The sequence below is a fragment of the Macaca fascicularis genome, chromosome 16 (genome assembly GCF_037993035.2).
Source record: "Macaca fascicularis isolate 582-1 chromosome 16, T2T-MFA8v1.1".
NCBI lineage: Eukaryota > Metazoa > Chordata > Mammalia > Primates > Cercopithecidae > Macaca > Macaca fascicularis.
The window spans coordinates 86,324,311-86,342,701 of NC_088390.1; the positions used below are offsets into that span (position 1 = coordinate 86,324,311).

The 18,391-nt window shown below is 59.3% G+C and overlaps 1 long non-coding RNA gene across 4 annotated transcripts; it reads left to right on the plus strand.

Moving 5' to 3' along the window:
* The first annotated feature begins 739 nt into the window (after positions 1-739).
* LOC123569542 (uncharacterized) lies at positions 740-5,316 on the plus strand. 4 transcript variants are annotated; one of them, XR_010582061.2, is made up of 4 exons: positions 740-914; positions 1,008-1,080; positions 2,211-2,450; positions 2,761-5,316. It is a non-coding gene; the product is annotated as an uncharacterized lncRNA (long non-coding RNA). The 4 variants fall into 4 exon arrangements; XR_010582060.2 differs by having other exon boundaries at positions 2,250-2,450; XR_012426300.1 differs by lacking the exons at positions 740-914; positions 1,008-1,080 and having other exon boundaries at positions 1,659-2,450.
* Positions 5,317-18,391: the final 13,075 nt, after the last annotated feature.

Genomic DNA, 18,391 nt, shown 5'->3' on the forward strand with positions numbered 1-18,391 from the left:
TGGTACCTGCTAACGGCAACACTTACTCCCAATCCCACAACGCTGTCAGAGGAGTTTGCATTTTATCACGACAGGATTGAGATGACTGCAAGTTGCTGAGCAAACCTCAGATGAATGAATAATCACAGGGAGTTACTTGGTTGACTTTCACGCAGTGTTTGTAGCCACAGGGTTCCTGAGGTTTTGCAGAACACCCAGGCAAGGATCTTGTTGTGGTGTCGATGGCTGCAGGCCACAGGCTGGGACCCCCTGTCACACGGGGCAAGAGACCTCCCGTGGCAGCCTGTGTTAGCCCCCCAGGCCAGGCCCGCAGGGAAAGGGGGCTAGGGATTCAAACTAATCTTGCAACATTCCCTGTCCTCGGCTCCAGCACGTGGCTCCCAGGCCTCTGGCCGCTGCTGGCTGGGTCCCCTGTGGCAGGAGCTGGCCATCCTGGAGTTCAAGGCCCCTGAAGCACTGCTCACACCTGTTCTTCCTCCCCAGCGGCCTCTCCGCTCCAGGGGAAGTGAGACAGCCCAGCCCAGGCAAACAGGTCCAGCTGCAGCTGGCAGCCAGTCCCGAGAACACTGCCACTCGGCCCTCCCTGCTGACCTCTGCACACCCTCGCCCGGCGCCCTGCCAGGCCTTATTCATGGGCTGGCAGTGCCAGGACCTCTCCCGGAGGCGGGGCAGAGTGGCAGCTTCTCGGCCCTGTGCCCAGCCCAGGCCAGCACCCTAGGCAGGCACTGCTCCCTGATCCAGGAACCACCTCTCTCTACAGCTGGGAGTGAGCGGCCAGAGAGGGAGAGAGCCTTGTCCGGTGCTACCCAGCAAGCTAGTCACCAAGCGGGCAGAGGGAGGAGCAGCCCTCACTGGGTGTCAAGCAGCCTGGGTCCCCAGTCCAGCTCTGCCTGTCCCTAGCAGTAAAGCCTCAGGTAAGTCACGGACCACTCAGCTTGTTTCCCTGTAAGGAAACGTCCCTTCTCCCTTGAAATACGTCCCTTCCTGTCCTCCTGGGGCCCTCGCAGGCGAACAGCCAGGAGGTGGAACTGAGCTGGGCTGGCGATGGTCACAGCAGCTTTCTCTCCTGCACTGGCTCCAGTAAGTCTTGCTCAGATGTTGGTGGGGTGAGGAGGGTCGCCGAGGCCGGGAGGAGCCTGGGGGTTCTCCTGTCATCCTCCTGGGCCCCTTGAGTAGAAAGGGCGTGAGAGGACCATCGAGGGTCTGAGGGGCATGGACGGGTGGGAGGGACTCACAGGGGTGGGTGGGAGAGGGAGCTTCCCAGCGCATCGCAGGGGTCCAAGCCCACCCTCCTCGCCCCCCCGCCCCACGAGGCTGTCTGGGTTGGGGATGCCCCAGGGGGGCCTTTGCGCAAACGTCTCCACTGGCAACAGCTAGTGGCGCTCGGCAACCCGGGGAGCCCTAAATGGGGCAGGGGTGCCCCGCGACTCAGCGAAGCCCCTCCTGCAGCAGACAGGGGAGTGGTGCAGGTGGCAAAGGGAGAGCGCTCACCCACCCCAGAGCCAGCCGGGAAGCCCTTGCTGGAGCTGCTCCCTGGCACCGGGGCACCTGGGCAGCCATGTGTTGCCACCCAGGAAAGCAGGTGACCCAGGCTGCTCCCCAGGGTCCTGGCAAGCCCCTTCCCTTCTGGGACAATAGAGGTGGCAAGGCCTCCCCGGCCTTCTCCGGGCGCTGGGCGGGGAGCGAGGGCCTGCAGCTGTGACGCATCTGTTGAGGCACAAACCAGAGTCTGGGCGGGGCTCGGCAAAATGCAGTGCCCATGGGTGGTGGGTGGCAGGGTCCTTTCAGGTGGGATCCAGGATGTCCAAAGTGACATCCAGCTCTGGGCTGGTCCCTCTGGGGTCGGCTGGGAACTGAGGGCAGCAGCCGGACATGCCTCTTCCTGGACCCTGGGAGCTGATGGCCCACAGAGCCCAGGCTAGGAGCTGCTGGCAGTCATTGTGATTAGGGCCCCTCCCATGAAGTGCCTGCATTTTGGGGAGACATTAACCACCCTTGACACCAGCCTGATTTGGCGTTTAGTCACCACTCAAGGCCATGCATTCCAACCAAAAAGTTACAGGCGTCCCCATCTTAACCCACTGGCACCAAACCCGGGAGTGGGGCCCATGAACTTGGCCAAGCAGCCTGTGCCAGGATCCTGGAAGAAAGGGGTCTGGGCAGCTGCAGGGGTGAAACATGGCTTAACTTCTCTCCTGGGACTGGGGCAGGCTCCCATTCAGCAACCCACCCTAGACACCTGCAAACAGGGGAACTTGACACACGCCCAGCCCCCAGAGAAGTCCGGGGAGGCCTTGCCGCCTCTATCGTCTCAGAAGAGAAGGGGCTTGCCAGGATCCTGGAGAGGAGCCTGGGTCTCCTGCCTTCCTGGGTGGCAGCATGTGGCCGCCCAGGTGCCCCAGCACCGGAGAGCAGCGCCAGCAAGGACTTCCCGGCTGGCTCTGCGGTGGGTAAGCGTTCCCCTTTGCCTTTACACACCTGGGCTTCTGTGGTTTCCCAAGGGCTCTGGTGAGGAAATGGGCTTAGGTGCTGACAGTGGGGTGCATAGGAGCGGGGTCATTTGGCCAGGGTGGCTGAGCCCCAGAACCATCATTCCACACCCGGAAACCTTGCCTGTGATGCTTCTCTGTGGCTTCTTACCTGGAACCCTGGGGACACCCCCTTGCCCCAGTGACTTCTCAATGCCAACGGTGACCCAGCCCGAGCTCCCCACCTGCCAAGGTCTGAGTTGAGCTCTCAGAACCCTTGGCCTTTCCGCAGGGCCTCCGAGGGCGTCTGGTGGACCCTGTACCTGCTCTGCAGCGCCCCCTCCAGGCTTTTCCCACTCACTGGAGGCCCCAGCCTGGCTTCAGAGGGACTTAGTGGGGCTTTACCACGTCCCAGTTGCGTGACCTTGAGCAGGTTCCTTGACTTCTCTGGGCCTCGGCTTTCTCACTCTGTAAAATGGGAACAAACAAGGCTTTGTGAGGATGAGTGTGGCTGTCATGCCTGTGACTGCTTATGGGATTCTCACTCCTGCCCCAGGTCCCCTCCAGCTCCTCCCTTTTGTGGTCCCGAGGTCTAGCCTAAGTCTCCCTTGCTTCTCTTGCGGGGTGTTTATTTCTCTTGGCTTCTTCCTCTCCCTATGCTCTCACTTGGTTTTATTTCATCTCCGTCCCTCTGCCTTCCCCTTTTCGCTATCGGTTTCCATTCTCTGCTGAAACCTCTGAGGAGGCCCTGCCCACCCCACTGCCCCTCGGCCCTCCCCACAGCACCCACCCTGCCCGGCTTCTCCGGGGCTTGCCCTCCTGTAGCCCGGGAGTTGGGGCTGGGGGCGGCTGTGCTGACATCACTGGCGTTTATGCACTGCTCCTTGCCCAACGCAAATTTCATCCTCGTTCTCTCTGAATCAATTCACTTTTATTGCCTCAGCGGCTCAAAAGCAATTTTTCAAGAACAAAAAGGTCAGCACGTCCAAGACTAATCAATTCTCGGAGAGCTCCTGCAGCCGCCAGGGGAGCCGGGCACCGGCAGCCCCCCGCCCTTCCCGCCAGCACCCTCCCACCAGCCCCATCACTTTTATTGCTTCATGATGCCTGTCATTAGTGGTGTGTTTGAGACGCCCCACAGTGTTCTTACAACATAAAACCTGGCTGACTTGCAGGGGGTGGGGGCGGGCGCATTTATGGGCCCTTGCCGGCTCCGGACAGTAACAGCTGAGCTGATGGATCACCTGCCAGGGGAGTCAGCACAGGAGGCCTTCAGCCACTTGCTTAAAAGCAGAACCCGGACTGTCTGCCTGCTCCCGGACCCACCCTTCTCCCCCTCAACTCCCCATCACTGTGGCCTTGGCATCGGCCAGCTGTTATGCCTTCCAGGAACTTGCCCTCAAGGCCACCCTGGTCCCCACCACAGCCCTACCCCTCCCTGAGCACCCCCTCACCCCTCTGCCCGCCACGATGCCAGGCTCAGTCCCTCCAGCACTACAAGGTCTACATTGCCATTTCACAGATGGGGAAACTGAAGCCCAGCATCACGGAGGTAGGAAGGGGCAGACGTAGACCTGGAAGGATTCTGTGGCCTGTTCGAAGTTCCATGCATGAGCCGTGCTCTGTGGAGAGCCAGGTCTGCTGTTCCAGGCTTTGCTCTCCCAGGCCCCTGGCTGTCCACGTCCCACACCATCCTGACACCTGACACTCGGCACCCATGTCAATAACAGCTACAAGGCACCACGGCCTTGGGACACCGCGCTCAGCGCTCTGCCTGGATGAGCCCTGTATCCCCGAGACAGCCCCACTGTGGACATTCTTATGTCCATTTTACAGATGACAAAACTGAGATGGGGGGAATGCAGTGCTGTGCACAAGCCACACAGCTGGAAATGTGCGCTGGGGACTGGAATCCAGTTACCTGCTTTGGCTCTGTAATCCTCTTTTTATTTTTATTTAATTTATTTTTCTGAGATGGAGTGTTGTTCTGTCGCACAGGCTGGAGTGCAGAGGCATGGTCTCGGCTCACTGCAACCTCCACCTCTTGGGTTCAACCCATTGTTGTGTCTCAGCCTCCCAAGAAGCTGGGATTACAGGGGTGTGCCACTATGCCTGGCTAATTTTTTGTATTTTTAGTAGAGACGGGGTTTCACCATGTTGGTCAGGCTGGTCTCGGGCTCCTGACCTCAGGTGATCCGCCCGCCTCTGCCTCCCAAACTGCTGGGATTACAGGCGTGAGCTGCTGCGCCCGGCCTTTTAATCCTCTTTTTAAAATACCTTAGGATATGAAATATCCATAATAGGCACATCCATAGACACAGAACGCAGATCAGTGTTGCCAGGGGCTGTGGGGTGAAGAGGAGCTGCTGAATGAGTGGGTGTTTCCTCCTGGGGTGACCAGCATGTTCTGCGACTGCAGATGGTGGCTGTGCCACCTTGTGAGTATACTAAATGCCACCCAGTGGTACACTTTAAACTGGCTGATTTTATGTTATGTGAACTTCCCTTCAATACATTATTTGAGGCTGGACATGGTGGCTCACTTCTGTTATCCCAGCACTTTGGGAGGCTGAGATGGGTGGATCACCTGAGGTCAGGAGTTCAAGACCAGCCTGACCAACATGGTGAAATCCCATCTCTACTAAAAATACAAAAAATTAGCCGGGCATGGTGGTGTGTGCCTGTAATTCCAGCTACTCAGGAGGCTGAGGCCGGAGAATCGCTTGAATCCGGAAGACAGAAGTTGCAGAGAGCCAAGATCGTGTCATTGTACTCCTGCCTGGGCGACAGAGCAAGACTCTGCCTCAATAAATAAATAAATAAATAAATAAATAAATAAATAAATAAATATTATTTGGGGAAAAAACAGCTTAGATATTTCTGCCACCTGTTTGGCAGGTGTCTGGGTGTCCCCACAGGCCATCTTCAGCTGTGTGCTAGCAGGAGACACGTGAAGACATCCTCTGCCCAGCAGGAGCGTCCATTGCCTCTCCCAGGAAGCTTTCCTGGCTGTCCCCACCTGCTCTGGAGGCTCCACCTCTCAAACACCATGTCCTCTCTGATGTCTGGGGCACAGGCTGTTCTTGGCCAGGCCACAGCCTCGTCATGCATGGCTCTGCCTGGTGGCTCACAGGCTCTGTCCACAACACCGGGGGACAGGTGCTCTTGGCTGTCCCAGGAGCCAGGACGAGACGTGCTCATGCATGTATTGCCAGCTTCTCCTGGGATCCTGGGTGCTTCCTCAGCCCTTGGCCTTCCCTTGGCCCCCACCTCCCTGGCACCCAAGGCTGGTGGGAAAGGAAAGCCCTCTTGTTCTGAGTTGAGCGCTCAGAACCCTTGGCTTTTCTGCAGGGCCTCCAAAGGTGTCTGGTGGACCCTGTGCCTGCTCTGCAGTGCCCCCTCCAGGCCTTCTTGCATGGGACAGTGACAAGGAGCTTTGTCTCAGAGCGAGTCCAGCAGGGCCTCCATGGAGTGCAAGGTTGCCTGCCCTGCCGGTGAAAGAGCCAGCCTTGTCCCCTGTTTCCCAGACCCCCTGCCCAGTGGCCTCTGAATGTCCCCTGTGTGGGCCCCTCCCCAGCTGCCCCTCCTGCTCGCCAAGTCTGAGACCACCAAGACCCCAAGCTCTCAGAGGCCCCTGCTACCTGGGAAGATGACATTGGGGCAGGGGTCTCTTCTGATGTCTGTGTTTTGTCTTCTGGACCTTGGGGTGCCCCTGCCCCTGATAAGAAGGGGTCTCAGAGCAGAAATAAAGCCTCAGACAGGTGAGCCTCCGTGGCACATGGCCCCTTGAGCCAGCCACGCGGCTGGGTTCAGCCCCTGCCAGGACACTGGCCAGACAGCTGACCAGGAGGCAGCCTTGACCAGTCCCCTTCCCTGCTCCGAGCTGGGATCGTGCTGGGAAGACTGAATGGGACAAAGCCGGTGAAAATGGCTGGAAGACAGTAAATGCCATTTTCTCTAAGCATATTTATTTCTTTAACAACAGTGACAGCCATTTGTGAGCCATGTCTCTGTCTTAGGCATGGCGCTACATGCCAGCGAAACCTGCCGCCATTGAATCCTGGCCAGCCAGTGAAGGAAGAGTTGGGCCTGGGAGGTGCCACTTTACAGACAGGGGCACCAAGGGGCAGGGTGGCAGGAGGCCCACCGGACGTTCACCACGAAGTGGCAGTCCCAGCGTCCACACCCGGCAGGCACCACGCTAGCCCGTGGCCTCCCTGCCCGCATGCCTGGCTTCCCGGCCTCGGAACTTGATCTGCTCCCTCTTCCGGACACTGGGGCTCCTGCCAAGTCCTGGGCTGGGCAGCAACTGCTGAACATTCTAAGAAATCCCTCCCAGGGTTTTCTCAGGAGCCTGGGTGGGGCAGGAAGTCCCCAGGGGCTGAGGGGACCGTGGCAGCAGGTGGCACCCAGAGCAGTGCTCTCCTGGGGCCCAGGCTGTTGGGCCAGAGGCAGGACTGTGAGGCCTAGCGTAGGCCCTCCTGCCAGTGGCCGGCACCTACTTGTGGGCTGGGGGTTCCCCCAGCAGGCCAGGCTCCCCACCTGACACACTCACAGACCTTGCACCTTGGAGAGCCAGTGTTCCCGGGCCACATAGCTATGCCGACCAGGCGCTGGGCCTGTCCTGGCTCTCGTCCCCCGGCCCCAGGTCCTGGGCGCTGGCTCCACGCAGCAGCAGGCGGCCTCCCGAGGACACGGTCTGACCGGCTGCTGCTACGTCACACTCAGATGAGACCTGCTGCTGAGTCCTACCGGCCAGGCACGGGCAGGGAGTGAAAATTATCTACTGATTTTATTTCTTAATAACTGAACAAAAATAAACATTGGTGGTTTGACAAATAAGTACATATTTTCAAACCCAGCCAGTCCAGGGGACGCTGTTTCCAGGTGCGTTATGCAGCATGACGCCGCTGAGTTGCTCTGAGATGTATCTTGGCTGCCTCGCGGGTTGTCTCCGGGTTCCCTCCCACTCCACCCTCCTCTGCCGCCCTCTCCCCAGCCCCCACTACCCTTCCATGCTTCTAAATTCAAGGGCCACACTGTCCCCTGAACAGACCAATCACCCACACTGTCCCCTGAACAGACCAATCACAATGAGATCCATTATAGTTCCAAAGATACCACAAAAAAAAAAAAAAAAAAAAGGTGGGGGGTGTCCAGGAACGCAGCCGCACCCTGGAGAGCAGTACAATCAGCTATTGTTGTGCTAGAAGTTTCTCTGTGATAAGAAGGGAATCTAGAAATGCCGTCTTCTGAACTGATTGCAAAACAGAATAAAAGTTCAAGGCCCCGAGAGAGCCAAGCTGGCACCCCCTCCAGAGCAGCCCCAGGCCACACAGCTGGGCCTCCAGGCTGGCCAGCCCCTGTCCTTGTGTGCATCTGCACAGGGCTCCTTGGAAGGGGGCCTGGCTCCATGTCCCCCCACCCCTCCCCATCTGGGCCTAGGGCAGCTGAGCTGGCTTCCTGCACCACGGGGACCCTCCAGCCTCCTTCCTGAAGCAACTGCTCTTCCCCGAGGGCCTCCTGGGCCAGGGCCGCCCACGTTCTCTGCTTTAGTGATGTTGGTTCTCCCACAGACACTGCCTGCCCACCCCGCACAGAGGGCGTGACTGTCCTTCCCTTGCACAAGCAGGGACACAGCAGCACAGAGACGGGGGCCGATGGCTAGGACCTGAACTCTGAGCTGTGGGCCCCAGGTTTTTCATCCGCTTAGGCCACTCCCCACTTCCCAGACATCCCCTGGGGTGTCCGGTTTGCAGGAAGGGCCACCACTGGCCTTGAGCTTCCAGTGTCATTTCCAGGCGCTGACGCGCGCATTGGCTCTGACTGCATCACTGGGACCCAGGCCAGGTTATGCCGGGGCCTGCGCGGCTCCCTCCCTGCGACATTCGGGGTCCTCCTCAAAGCCACCCCTCCCCCTGCATCTAGGTCTCCAGGCCCTGAGCTTGGCCAGTCTTTCCCTGGGACACCTGTCCTTGAGCTGTCATCCTGTCTTGATAGCAACCTAGAGGGTAGAAGGTGACGATGCTGGAGTGGGGCGAAGTGTAGAGACTCGGTCCTGACTTTGAGTGTGGACTCTGGGCCAGGCTCCCCCTGGTTTGAATCCAGTTGGTCTCTAAGCAGCTGTGTGACCTCAAGCAGGTGACTTAACCTCTCTGTGCCTTGGTTTCCTAATCTAAAAACTGGGGGTAATAATAGCCCTGTTCAACGTGGCCATTGTGAGGAATGGCTGAGAGTGCTCGGTAGGTGCTCACAAAGCCTGAGTGTCAGCCCAAGCCCCTCGCTGTGTAGACTCAGCACTGCGGCCCAGAATCTCAGACCCCCGTTAGTCTGAATCGGGTACTCTTGCCATCCCGGGGCTCACTTTTCAGAACCAGCTGGCGAGTCTGCTCCTCCCTCCACCAGCACCAGCGGCCACCTGGGAGGCCTGGGCCAGGTTCCCGGTCCTTCCCGGCAGTGCCAGCCACTCACTGGGAGTCGGCGGCCGCTGGTATCCCCAGGGCGGAAGGCATCGGATGCCACAGCCACAGGCAAGAGGAACCCTGGACCTTGGAGCTTCCTGATGAGCTGCCCGTGGGGCTGTGGGGGCAGGGAGGGCACTGCCAGCCAAGCCCCTGCCACTTCCCAGTCTCCCACTGTAGGGTCCTCGTGCCCCTTCCCATGCTTGGTGGCTCCTGGCCAGCAGCTCCTGCCCTTCATGCGACCTCAGGTCTGTCCCCAGGATGGAGGCCTTGGCCCAGCACCCCACCCCTGCCAGAGCTGTGAGACCCTCCTCCATGGGTTCCCTCACCCCTCCAGGGGCTCTGGGGACCCTTCTCCCCTGCTACCCCATTTCCCAGCACAGGAAGGCCAACTCCACCACAGTCACTGTGCCCCAGGCCCTGTCCCTCAGCTGAAAATAAACCAAGGAAACATACAAAGCCTACCTGGGAGACCCTTGCTCGCTGCCTGGCCCCGGGTCATATCCAGCAGACGCCGGGAAACGCTGCCAGGGGCGTCTGCTTCTAGGGCCCTGACCCCTAGGCCCAAGCAGTATACACAGGGGCTCAGGAACTGGGGCTACCTGGGGACAGGAGACCTGAGTGTCACAGCAGCCTCTGTGGGTGGGCAGGCCTGGGACTCCCTCCCTGACTGAGGCAGGCTGGACACAGGTTTGCAGCGACCGGAGGCTGCGGCCGGGCCTGGGCAATCTTCCCAGCCTGGGATGCCCATTCTCTCACCCCTCTGTGTTCATGGCCCCCAGCCAGGGCAGGGCCCTCTCCCCAGCCTCTGGTCCAGTTTGACTCTGAGTCACAGTCAGGTTGAGTGAGCATAGTACGTCCCCAAATTCCATGCCTCCATTTGCTCATTTGTGCAATGGTCCAGGGACTGCTGGCCCACAGGGTGCCATCAGGGCTGGAGAAGCAGTGGACAGAGACAACTGGGCCAGTGCTGCCATCCCAACCCCTGGCCTTCAGCTCTCACATCTGCTAGGGGGCAGTCACCTGAGCCCTTGGTGGGTGAGGCCAGATGTGGGGCTTTGTGTGACTGGGGTTTGTGTGGGGCAGCGGTGATGGGGACACTCAAGTCAGATGCAGCTGTGTCCACTGAGCTGGAGGTCACCAAGTGGGGCTTACAATGCAGGGCAGACCCTAATCTCGAGGCCCGCATCGTGAGGGGCTCCAACGGGCTGGCCTACGGGAAGTACTTTCTTTTTGTTTTGTTTTGTTTTGTTTTTGAGATGGAGTCTCGCTCTGTCACCCAGGCTGGAGTGCAGTGGCGCGATCTCGGCTCACTGCAAGCTCTGCCTCCCAGGTTCACGCCATTCTCCTGCCTCAGCCTCCCGAATAGCTGGGACTACAGGTGCCCGCCACCATGCCCGGCTAATTTTTTGTATTTTTATTAGAGACTGAGTTTCAACATGTTAGCCAGGATGGTCTCAATTTCCTGACTTCGTGATCCACCTGCCTCAGCCTCCCAAAGTGCTGGGATTACAGGCGTGAGCCACTGCGCCCGCCCCACAGGAAGTACTTTCTGTGTTTGGCCCTTCATGCTTTGCCTCTGGTTCCTGAAATGGGCACTGGAGGTGGGCACAGTTATTGTCCACATTTCATAGGTGAGCAAAGCGAGGCTTAGAGAAGCTAAGTGACTTGTCCAAGGTCACATAGCAAGAAAGGGCCCTCGGTCAGAACTAAAGGGCCCGTGGTGCATAGGCAGAGGGTGCCATAGAGCTGCCAGGGCCTTCTCAAACCTGGCTGTGAGCAGAAACTTCTCCTGCCTCCCTGGGCCCACCATGGTGACGTGTGGAGTGCCTCCATGCGCCGAGATCTCTTATCAGCCCATCAGCACTTGTCACGGCCACTTTTATGGTCTGTGTACTCTCGTGTGTCTGTATTGGCGCGACGTTCCTTCATTCAGGCAGTATTTGCTAAGCATCCAGGAGGCTCCCGTTTATTCATTTATCATCCAGCAAACACCACGAGGAGGCTGCCAGCCGGGGCCAGGCTGGGTGCGGGCTCCCGGGTTGGGGTGGGCATCACAGGGGCACTCCCTGGCTGATGTGGGAAGGGTCGTGATGGGAAGGACCAGGGCATGCTAGGTGTGCACAGAGATGCTGGGGTGCAGGAGTGGGCGTCTCTCCGAGCACGTGGCCCTGAAGTTGAGGGCTGTGGGTGCACTAATGTGGGGGAGAGGCCAACTTCCTTTCACTGGAGCCCCCAAAGTTTCTGGCAGGGATAACCAGGTTCGTAGTGGCTGACACTAAGTACAGGGAGGTCACAGGACGTGCTGTGAAGCAGGAGTTCAGGGTTCAAGCCCAGGCCTTTCTCCTCATACTGAACACACCTCTCCTGGGGCCATGGGGAGCCCTTGATCCAAAGCCCTCCACAAGGGACGTCTCATGGTATGTGGGGACAGGCCTTTGCCATAGCAGCCTATGCAAATGCCTTGGGGCCAGAGCCAGCCCCGCAGGGACTCTCCCTACACTATTCTTCACATACACCATGGAGGACAAGAGGAAGGGACACCCCTGGTCTGGCCATATGGTGCACAGCTCCCTGTGCATTGACCCCCAGGGGTGCTGCGATCCAGGAGTGGCCATGAGACAAGGGGGAGGGAGGCAACTTCCCAATGGGGCAGCGGGCTGGTCCGGCAGGCTGGGTTTGGTGGGGTCCTGGAAGAGGCTGTCCCAGCCCAGAGGCTGCCAGGCTTGGCCTGGGGCTGGCTCCTATTCCAGGAAAGGTGTGAGGCCTCTTGTGGCTCAACACTTTGGAAAGTCAGCCAAGTTCTAAGCTTACAGGCGCATGAAGGTTCCATGTCTGTGGTTTCAAGAATATAAGAGTGGGGGTGGGAGGCCCTAGGAGGTGGTCCTGTGTGGGGGCAGCCAGGTAGCGGGCGTGGGATGGGGAATGAGGTGGGGGATGGAGTAAGATGTGGGAGAAGTGAAGTTGGGGTGAGATGGGGAAGTGGGGGTGGGAGAGGAGGAAGGGGCTGGTGCTGGGAAGTTGGCCCTTATGGACCTGATCTGTCTGTGACACCTTCTGTTCCTGCCCCTCCACGTGGACAAGAACAAGTATTCCCTTCCCCAGCCTGCTCCCTCTGAAAAAAAATTATCTTCCTATTTAGTATGCAACAGGTGCTCAACGTGTGCTTCTACCGCTCTTCGGGAAAGGAGAGGGCTAAGCAGGACACAGCCCAGAGCTCAGCACTGCCCTAGCCTCCCACCCTCACCTCCCAAGGCAAGGGCCGAGCCCAACGGTCTGGCTGGGGACCCTCACCAGCCTCCCCCACCACGGATACAGGTGGCACTTCTGGAGGCCCAGAGGGGGCAGACATGACGTCCAAGGTCACACAGTGAGTCCAGACCACATGGCCTGCTCCTCACGCCCTGGAGAAAGAAAGGGCAGCCCAAAGCGGGGAGGGTCGTGCCCCACCTGGAGTGGGCCTTGATGACCTTGAGGTCCCCTTCCCACCTTGAGATATTTAACAATTTTTCCAGGGTTTCCCCAAGGAGGCCTATTCACACAGGCGGGCCATCTGATGGACCACCCCGGGGGGTGTCTCCTGCAGCCTCCTGGGAGGGGTGTGGCACTGGACAGGGAGGTCCATTTACCCCACACAAGAAGGAAGAGCCAAGTAACCCACCCTGATGGGCAGTTCCTCCACTGGGGCCGGCGCCAGGATCTGGGCGAGGGGCTGGAGCCAGGCTGCGGGAGCACAGAGCCCAGGATCTGTGCCCGTCCGCCAGGCTGCCTGTCTCTCGTCTCTTCCTGCTCCAGCTTGGCCGAGCCAAGCTGCCAAAGGCCAAAGAGCACCATGAACTCATAAGAGTGACCCAAATAAATTTTCTTTTCAAGAAAAACAGGCCCTGCAAGCCTGTGGGTCCCCACGACAAGGGACCATCAGGCAGATAGACTGGACTTCAGTTTGGTTGATGAGGACTCCGCCAGCAGCTCCCAGCCTGCTGGGCCCCGGCCCTGGTGGTCACCGCTGTGGTCTCCTGCACCCCCGCCCCGTAGGGAGCTGCAAGGAGCTCGCGGTGCTGCTGCTGTTCTCAGGCGGGAGCGTCTCCTGCCTTTGCTCGGGTTTTATAGAGAGCGAGTCGGCTGGACAGGGACAGACCGGGGCTGGCGGCTGAGGGTGAGGGTGGAGCCAGTGGTGCGGTGCCCCGGCTACAGGCAGGCTCCAGGGCTGGGCTGGATGTCGGCTTGGGCAGAGGGGGTGGAAGGCTCAGAGGGGGCTGGGGCCGGAGCCCGGTGGGTCCTGCGTTGCCCTGGTTGGGGGAGGGATGGGTCACTGCAGGGAATTACAGCAAGTGGGAGGCGCCAGGACGTGGGGAGTTTCCTCTGACTTTTGGGACTGTCTGAGGCTCGGCCTGCTCTAGCACATTCTCCAGCCCCCTCCGTCACCGCCACCAGGTTATTACCTTGACCTGACGCACACCTGATGTGGCTGGATGACTGGGCCGGGGGGCTGCGGCCCCTTCTCGCACCCCTCCCCTCCCCTCCCCTCCCCTCCCTCCCCTCCCCCGTGCCCGTCTCCAGCCCTCTCCCGTTTTACGCGCCTCCTTCCTTCCCTCTCCCTCCTTCCCCGACTTGGACAGACTCGGAGGCCAGGCGTGTGCCGGGCGGGATCGCGCGCCCGCTGGGGTGAAATCAAAAGAAAAGCTTTGTTAAAGCGCCTTCCGCGGAAAATGGGGTGGATGTGAGCGGCGCCGGCCTCTTCCTGCTGGAATGGGAATTAGCGGCGAGGATTATTTTGAGGACGCGGGGTCCCATTGTGCCCACACGCGCCTCCTCCTGCCCGGCTCCGCGGGGTTCGCGGCGCATGGACCCCGCCCCCAAGGCCTCAGGTGGGCCGGGGGCTCCGGGAGGCCGCCGCCCCTGCGTCCCAGGAGAGCAGTTCCCGGTGACAAGCCCGGGCTCTGCAGGAACCCCACAGCAGTTGTGCGTCTTGGAGTGGAAAACGCGGCGCCTTCATCAGGACCGCACGAAGGAGGGGGTGGGGAAGCGGGTCCAGCCTCACCGGGAGCCCGCCGGGATCTGGCAGGCAGTGGCAGAGGAGAGTCCCGCTTTCTATCCAAGCCTCCCTGTGCCAAGCAGGCCCGAACCCGACCTTTGGAACTTGCTTTCTAGAAAGGGCAGCACCCCGGGGGTCCGTGCTGTGGGCATGATAGTCTGTCAGGTAGGGGGGAGGGGAGGGGACACTCTGGGGAAGCCACAGGGGGTCTCTAGGTATCTCTGGGATGCTTTCTGGTGGGGTGTCTCCTCTAATGAAAACCATCTTGGGCCAGATTCTGGGGAGCTGGCAGCCCCCCAACACAAACAGACCTTGGTGTCCTGGATCAGCTTCAGGTGCCTGATGGGGTGGGAGGGTCGGTGCAGAGGCTCAGAGGCCAGGCCAGTTCGGTGAACCAGCAACTGAATTTCAGACTCCGGGGTCCCCAACCCCTTGGGAGACACTGGGACCGTTTTGGGGCTGCTCTGAAGGCTCCAGAGGGTGGAGGGGAAGGGCACGGTGCTTTCGCTAACATTCTCACGTCCCCCGGGAGCGGGTGGGTGGCCACCCTGAGGCCACTGCACGGGGGAGGGGACAGAGAGAGGTGGGGAGGGGGCAGAGAGAGGTGGGGAGGGGGAGGAGGGGAAGCTGCAGGCAGGAAGTGGGAGGCGACCAGCTCTCGCGGGGCAGGGAGAGGGGGTGCTGTCCCTGCTGTGGGCACCTGGAGTGACACCTGTGGGGGCAGCTCCTCATCTGACCTGCACTAACCAGTAATCTGAAGCCTTCTCCTGAGACTCGTCCACCCCGAAAGACCCCATCCTCAACCCCATCAATAGCTCTGGTTGCATTTCCGGCAAAATCTGGAAGAGCTCAGTTCTTTGTCTCACCCTCCCAGGAAACAAGCAGTTCACCTCCCCTGGAATGTCCTCACCCCCTTGCCTGGGTCCCAACACCCTCCCCACCCCCCACCGCACTCCGTCTCAGGCTGGCTGCCTCTGACCCTAAAAGTCCAATTCCGTCTGTCTGCCTGGTTGGGGGGAACTCATCTGTGGCCCAGCCAGGCAGAAAGACAGAGAACCGGGCGGGGGGAAACTCCCAACTACATGAGTCAGGGGGCAGAACCTGGGGATTTATCCAACAACCAAGAGGGTGCCTGGGCTGTGAAGAAAGGCAGCACTTGCTCCGAGGAGACTGTTTCAGGAGCTAGACCCCACCCTGCTGGTGGGGTGGGTGGTGGCATTTCCCGGGGGCACCTGGGCTCTTGCCTGGTGGTCTGGGGTCCCTGGCACTTTATTTCTCAAGTTGTCCACATCAGCAGGAGGTGAGTGGAATAGACGGTGGAGGCCAGGTGCCTGGAAACTGCTCCAGGGGCTGTGATTGGAGGGTGACCCAGGTGCCACCCACCTGCGATGTGGTCATGGTTGGTTTTATTTGAGCTGGTTGTTTGCTTGCAGAGAGGGAACCCAAAGGCCACACCAGAAAGCAGGCTTCCAGTGCGGCGAAGGCGAGGGCTAGAAAACCTCGCCCACCCCTGCACCCACCCCTGCACCCACCCCCGCACTCACCCCTGCACTTGTGTAGTCCTCACAGGTCCTCTACATCCTGGGCCAGAGGGAGAGGCCCCTTGAGCAGCGGCTCTCGCAACGAAGAGGAAGGCCCCACCAAGGGCACGCACTCAGAACCCCAGAATTCTAGGAGGCAGAGTGGACGGCACCAAGAGCTCAGTGGTCTAGAGTGGGTCTCCCGGTGCTCGCTCCGTGGCAGTGCCTCACGTGACCACTGGCGCGTTTGCCCAGTTCTCTGCACTGGAAAAGCGGAGAATGGCTAGATGGTGCCCTCTCCATTAATCTACAAACCTGGATGACATTTATTATCCTTCAGTCTTTATTTTAAACAAGGCTCCCATCCTTTACCCTTCCAAAGTACTTTTAGACATTTGCCTTCTGCCCAGAATCCTCTGCCCAGTCCCCTGTAGCTAGTGTCCAGACACTGGTCACAGACCTCCACTGAGCCCGAATACAGCGAGACCTCCCATCTCAGAAGGACTTCTTGGCCCTTGCCCATTGCCATACTCTACTGTTAGATTTAAAAACTGCTAGACCATGTGCCAATTCACCATTGACTTGTAGCCACTAGGACCCTCAGTGTATTTTTCTGTTGTGTTTGTTCATGGCCAGGAATCAATGAACTTTGGGTAGACAATCAGTAGACCTTGGGTGTGGCCTTGGTGAAGGCTTCCCACTTTGTTGACTTGCATGTGCCCCTCTTTGCTGAGGGGGTTTTGAAGCAGCTTCTGCGTCGTGGGGAGCTGGCTGCTGTACCCAGCCTGTGGCCCTGTACCCCTTTTGCACCATCCTAATTTCAACATCCAGATGTCAATTCAGAAAATTATTATATCATTCTCTCCAATCACTCAAAACATAAAATCCTCTCTTTTGTCTCATGTTGAAGAGCTGATGGCATCGGACCTGTCAAATCGGGCTTATTTTCCTAGTCAGAGACTGAATGGCATATTTTCAAAGCACTTCGTCTAAACTGCATGGCACATACCCCAGGAGCCCAAAGATCTGGTTGTTCTCCTGAGATGCAGAGAGGAGGCCCGCAGGTGGCGGAGTGGGGGAGAAGGAGGAGCCACCACTTCTGAAGCATGAGAATGTCAAAATCTAAGTTTTCCACGAGGTCAGCAGCAGGTGTCTCCTAGTCTGGAGAGGGCATGGAAGTGGCCACAGGTCTGGACCTCTCTGGGTGGATGTGAGGGAGAGTAATCGAACTGGAGGAGGGGGCTGGCTTGAGATCTTCCTGTTCTATGTTGGGGGGGATACTGAGGGTCCCCCTCACTGGGACGAGGAGGGGACATAGACACAGGTGTGCCCGGGTACCTGAGTCCCAGCCAAAGTGGCAAAGCCAGACGTCCCGGGATTCCTTGGGTTTGGACAAAGGGTGTCCCCATGGCAATGAAGAACCAGGAGCGGACAGCCCTGCGTCTTGCCTGGGGCCCCTTGTACCTCTGGCTCATGGCCTGTCCTGGGCACGGGGAGGAAGGGAGACACCCTTAATAAAAACAGACTGCACTGGGCTATGGGGGATCACAATGGATTTCAGTTTGATTGAGAGAAAATAAGGTAAGGGACACTTGCTCACCTGAGTCTCTGGAGTAAGAGTCACGCCTTGGAGAAGGAGGGCAGCCAAAGGCCACGCAGAAATTGGGGGTTCAAGGTTTGCCCAGCTGGCCCCAAAGCTGTGGGGGTCCACATGGCCTCACCCAGGGGCCAGCTCATTTGAGGGTGTGCAGGGCACACGTGTCTGCCCCGGGAACCCAAGGAGCCCCAGTGCACTCCCGCCTTGCTTCCCTGGAGCGAGCCCACGGTGCCATGGTCCTTGTGGGATGAATGCATGAATGATGAGGACGAAGCCAGAACAGGGCTGCACACAGGATGCTCTCTCATGAACGAGGACCCCAAAGAAGCTTCCCTCTGGAGCCTGTGCGGCTGCTTGAGGTGTAAACACTGAGTCACGCCCACTGCCCAGCTGTGTGGCAAGAGCACTCCCTAGGCACTGAGCAGGCACCGCCAGCCCCGAGGGCTGTGGGACAACAGAGAGCTGGGCCCCTGAAGATGGTGGCCCACCAGGTGGCACCTGTGTCCCCTTGGCCGGTGTGGGTGACTACACAGTTGTCATTTACGGGGGAAGTAGGGCACAGCAGAGGTGAACGTGAGGATGATGCTGCCTGTCTGGGCCTACCCAGGGAACCAGCTGCCAGACAGATTGGAAGGGACCTTCCTGGTGGGACAGGTCCAGTTGGTGGCCTGAGGTAGAGTCGTAGCGGGCCTTGTCCCCCTGCAGGGCTGACCCGTGAAGGTGGGATCATCCTCCCTGAGGAGCTGCCCTGTCCAGTCCCATTGCCTTGGAGGTGGTGACACCAGGGGCCCCTGAGCCACCAGGCTCCCCCGTCTTCACTTGGCCACCATGGCTGCTGCAGAGTCCACGGTAAGAGCCAGGATGTGGCTTCCAGGCAGGATGGGGAAGCACCTCCCAGTCCCACATGGACAAAGATTTCTTTAAACGGAGCCACCAGCCATGCCTGGTAGTGGGTGCCCTCCCTAGGCAGGCAGTGCTGGCTCTGCTGTCTTTCCTGGGGGAAGCCCATTGCGCTTCCTGGGGCCTGGCCCGTGGTACCTGCCCAGCCAGCCTTGGGAGGGGCACCCCTGGGCTTGTGGAGAGGAGGTGATGAGGCACTCAGATGTCTAGGCCAAGGCCAGGTAGGTGGCAGGTGAGACAGGCCCTTCAGACATGAGACCCCAGTGATGCAGATAAGAGTTACTCATGTTCCCCTCCAACCTCCCGCCAGGCAAAAGGGGAAAAGACACACATGGAACCACAGAAAACAGCCGGGAACCCCAAAGGGTGCTTGATGAAGAGCTGGAGCTCCCCCCCACCCTCCATGCTCC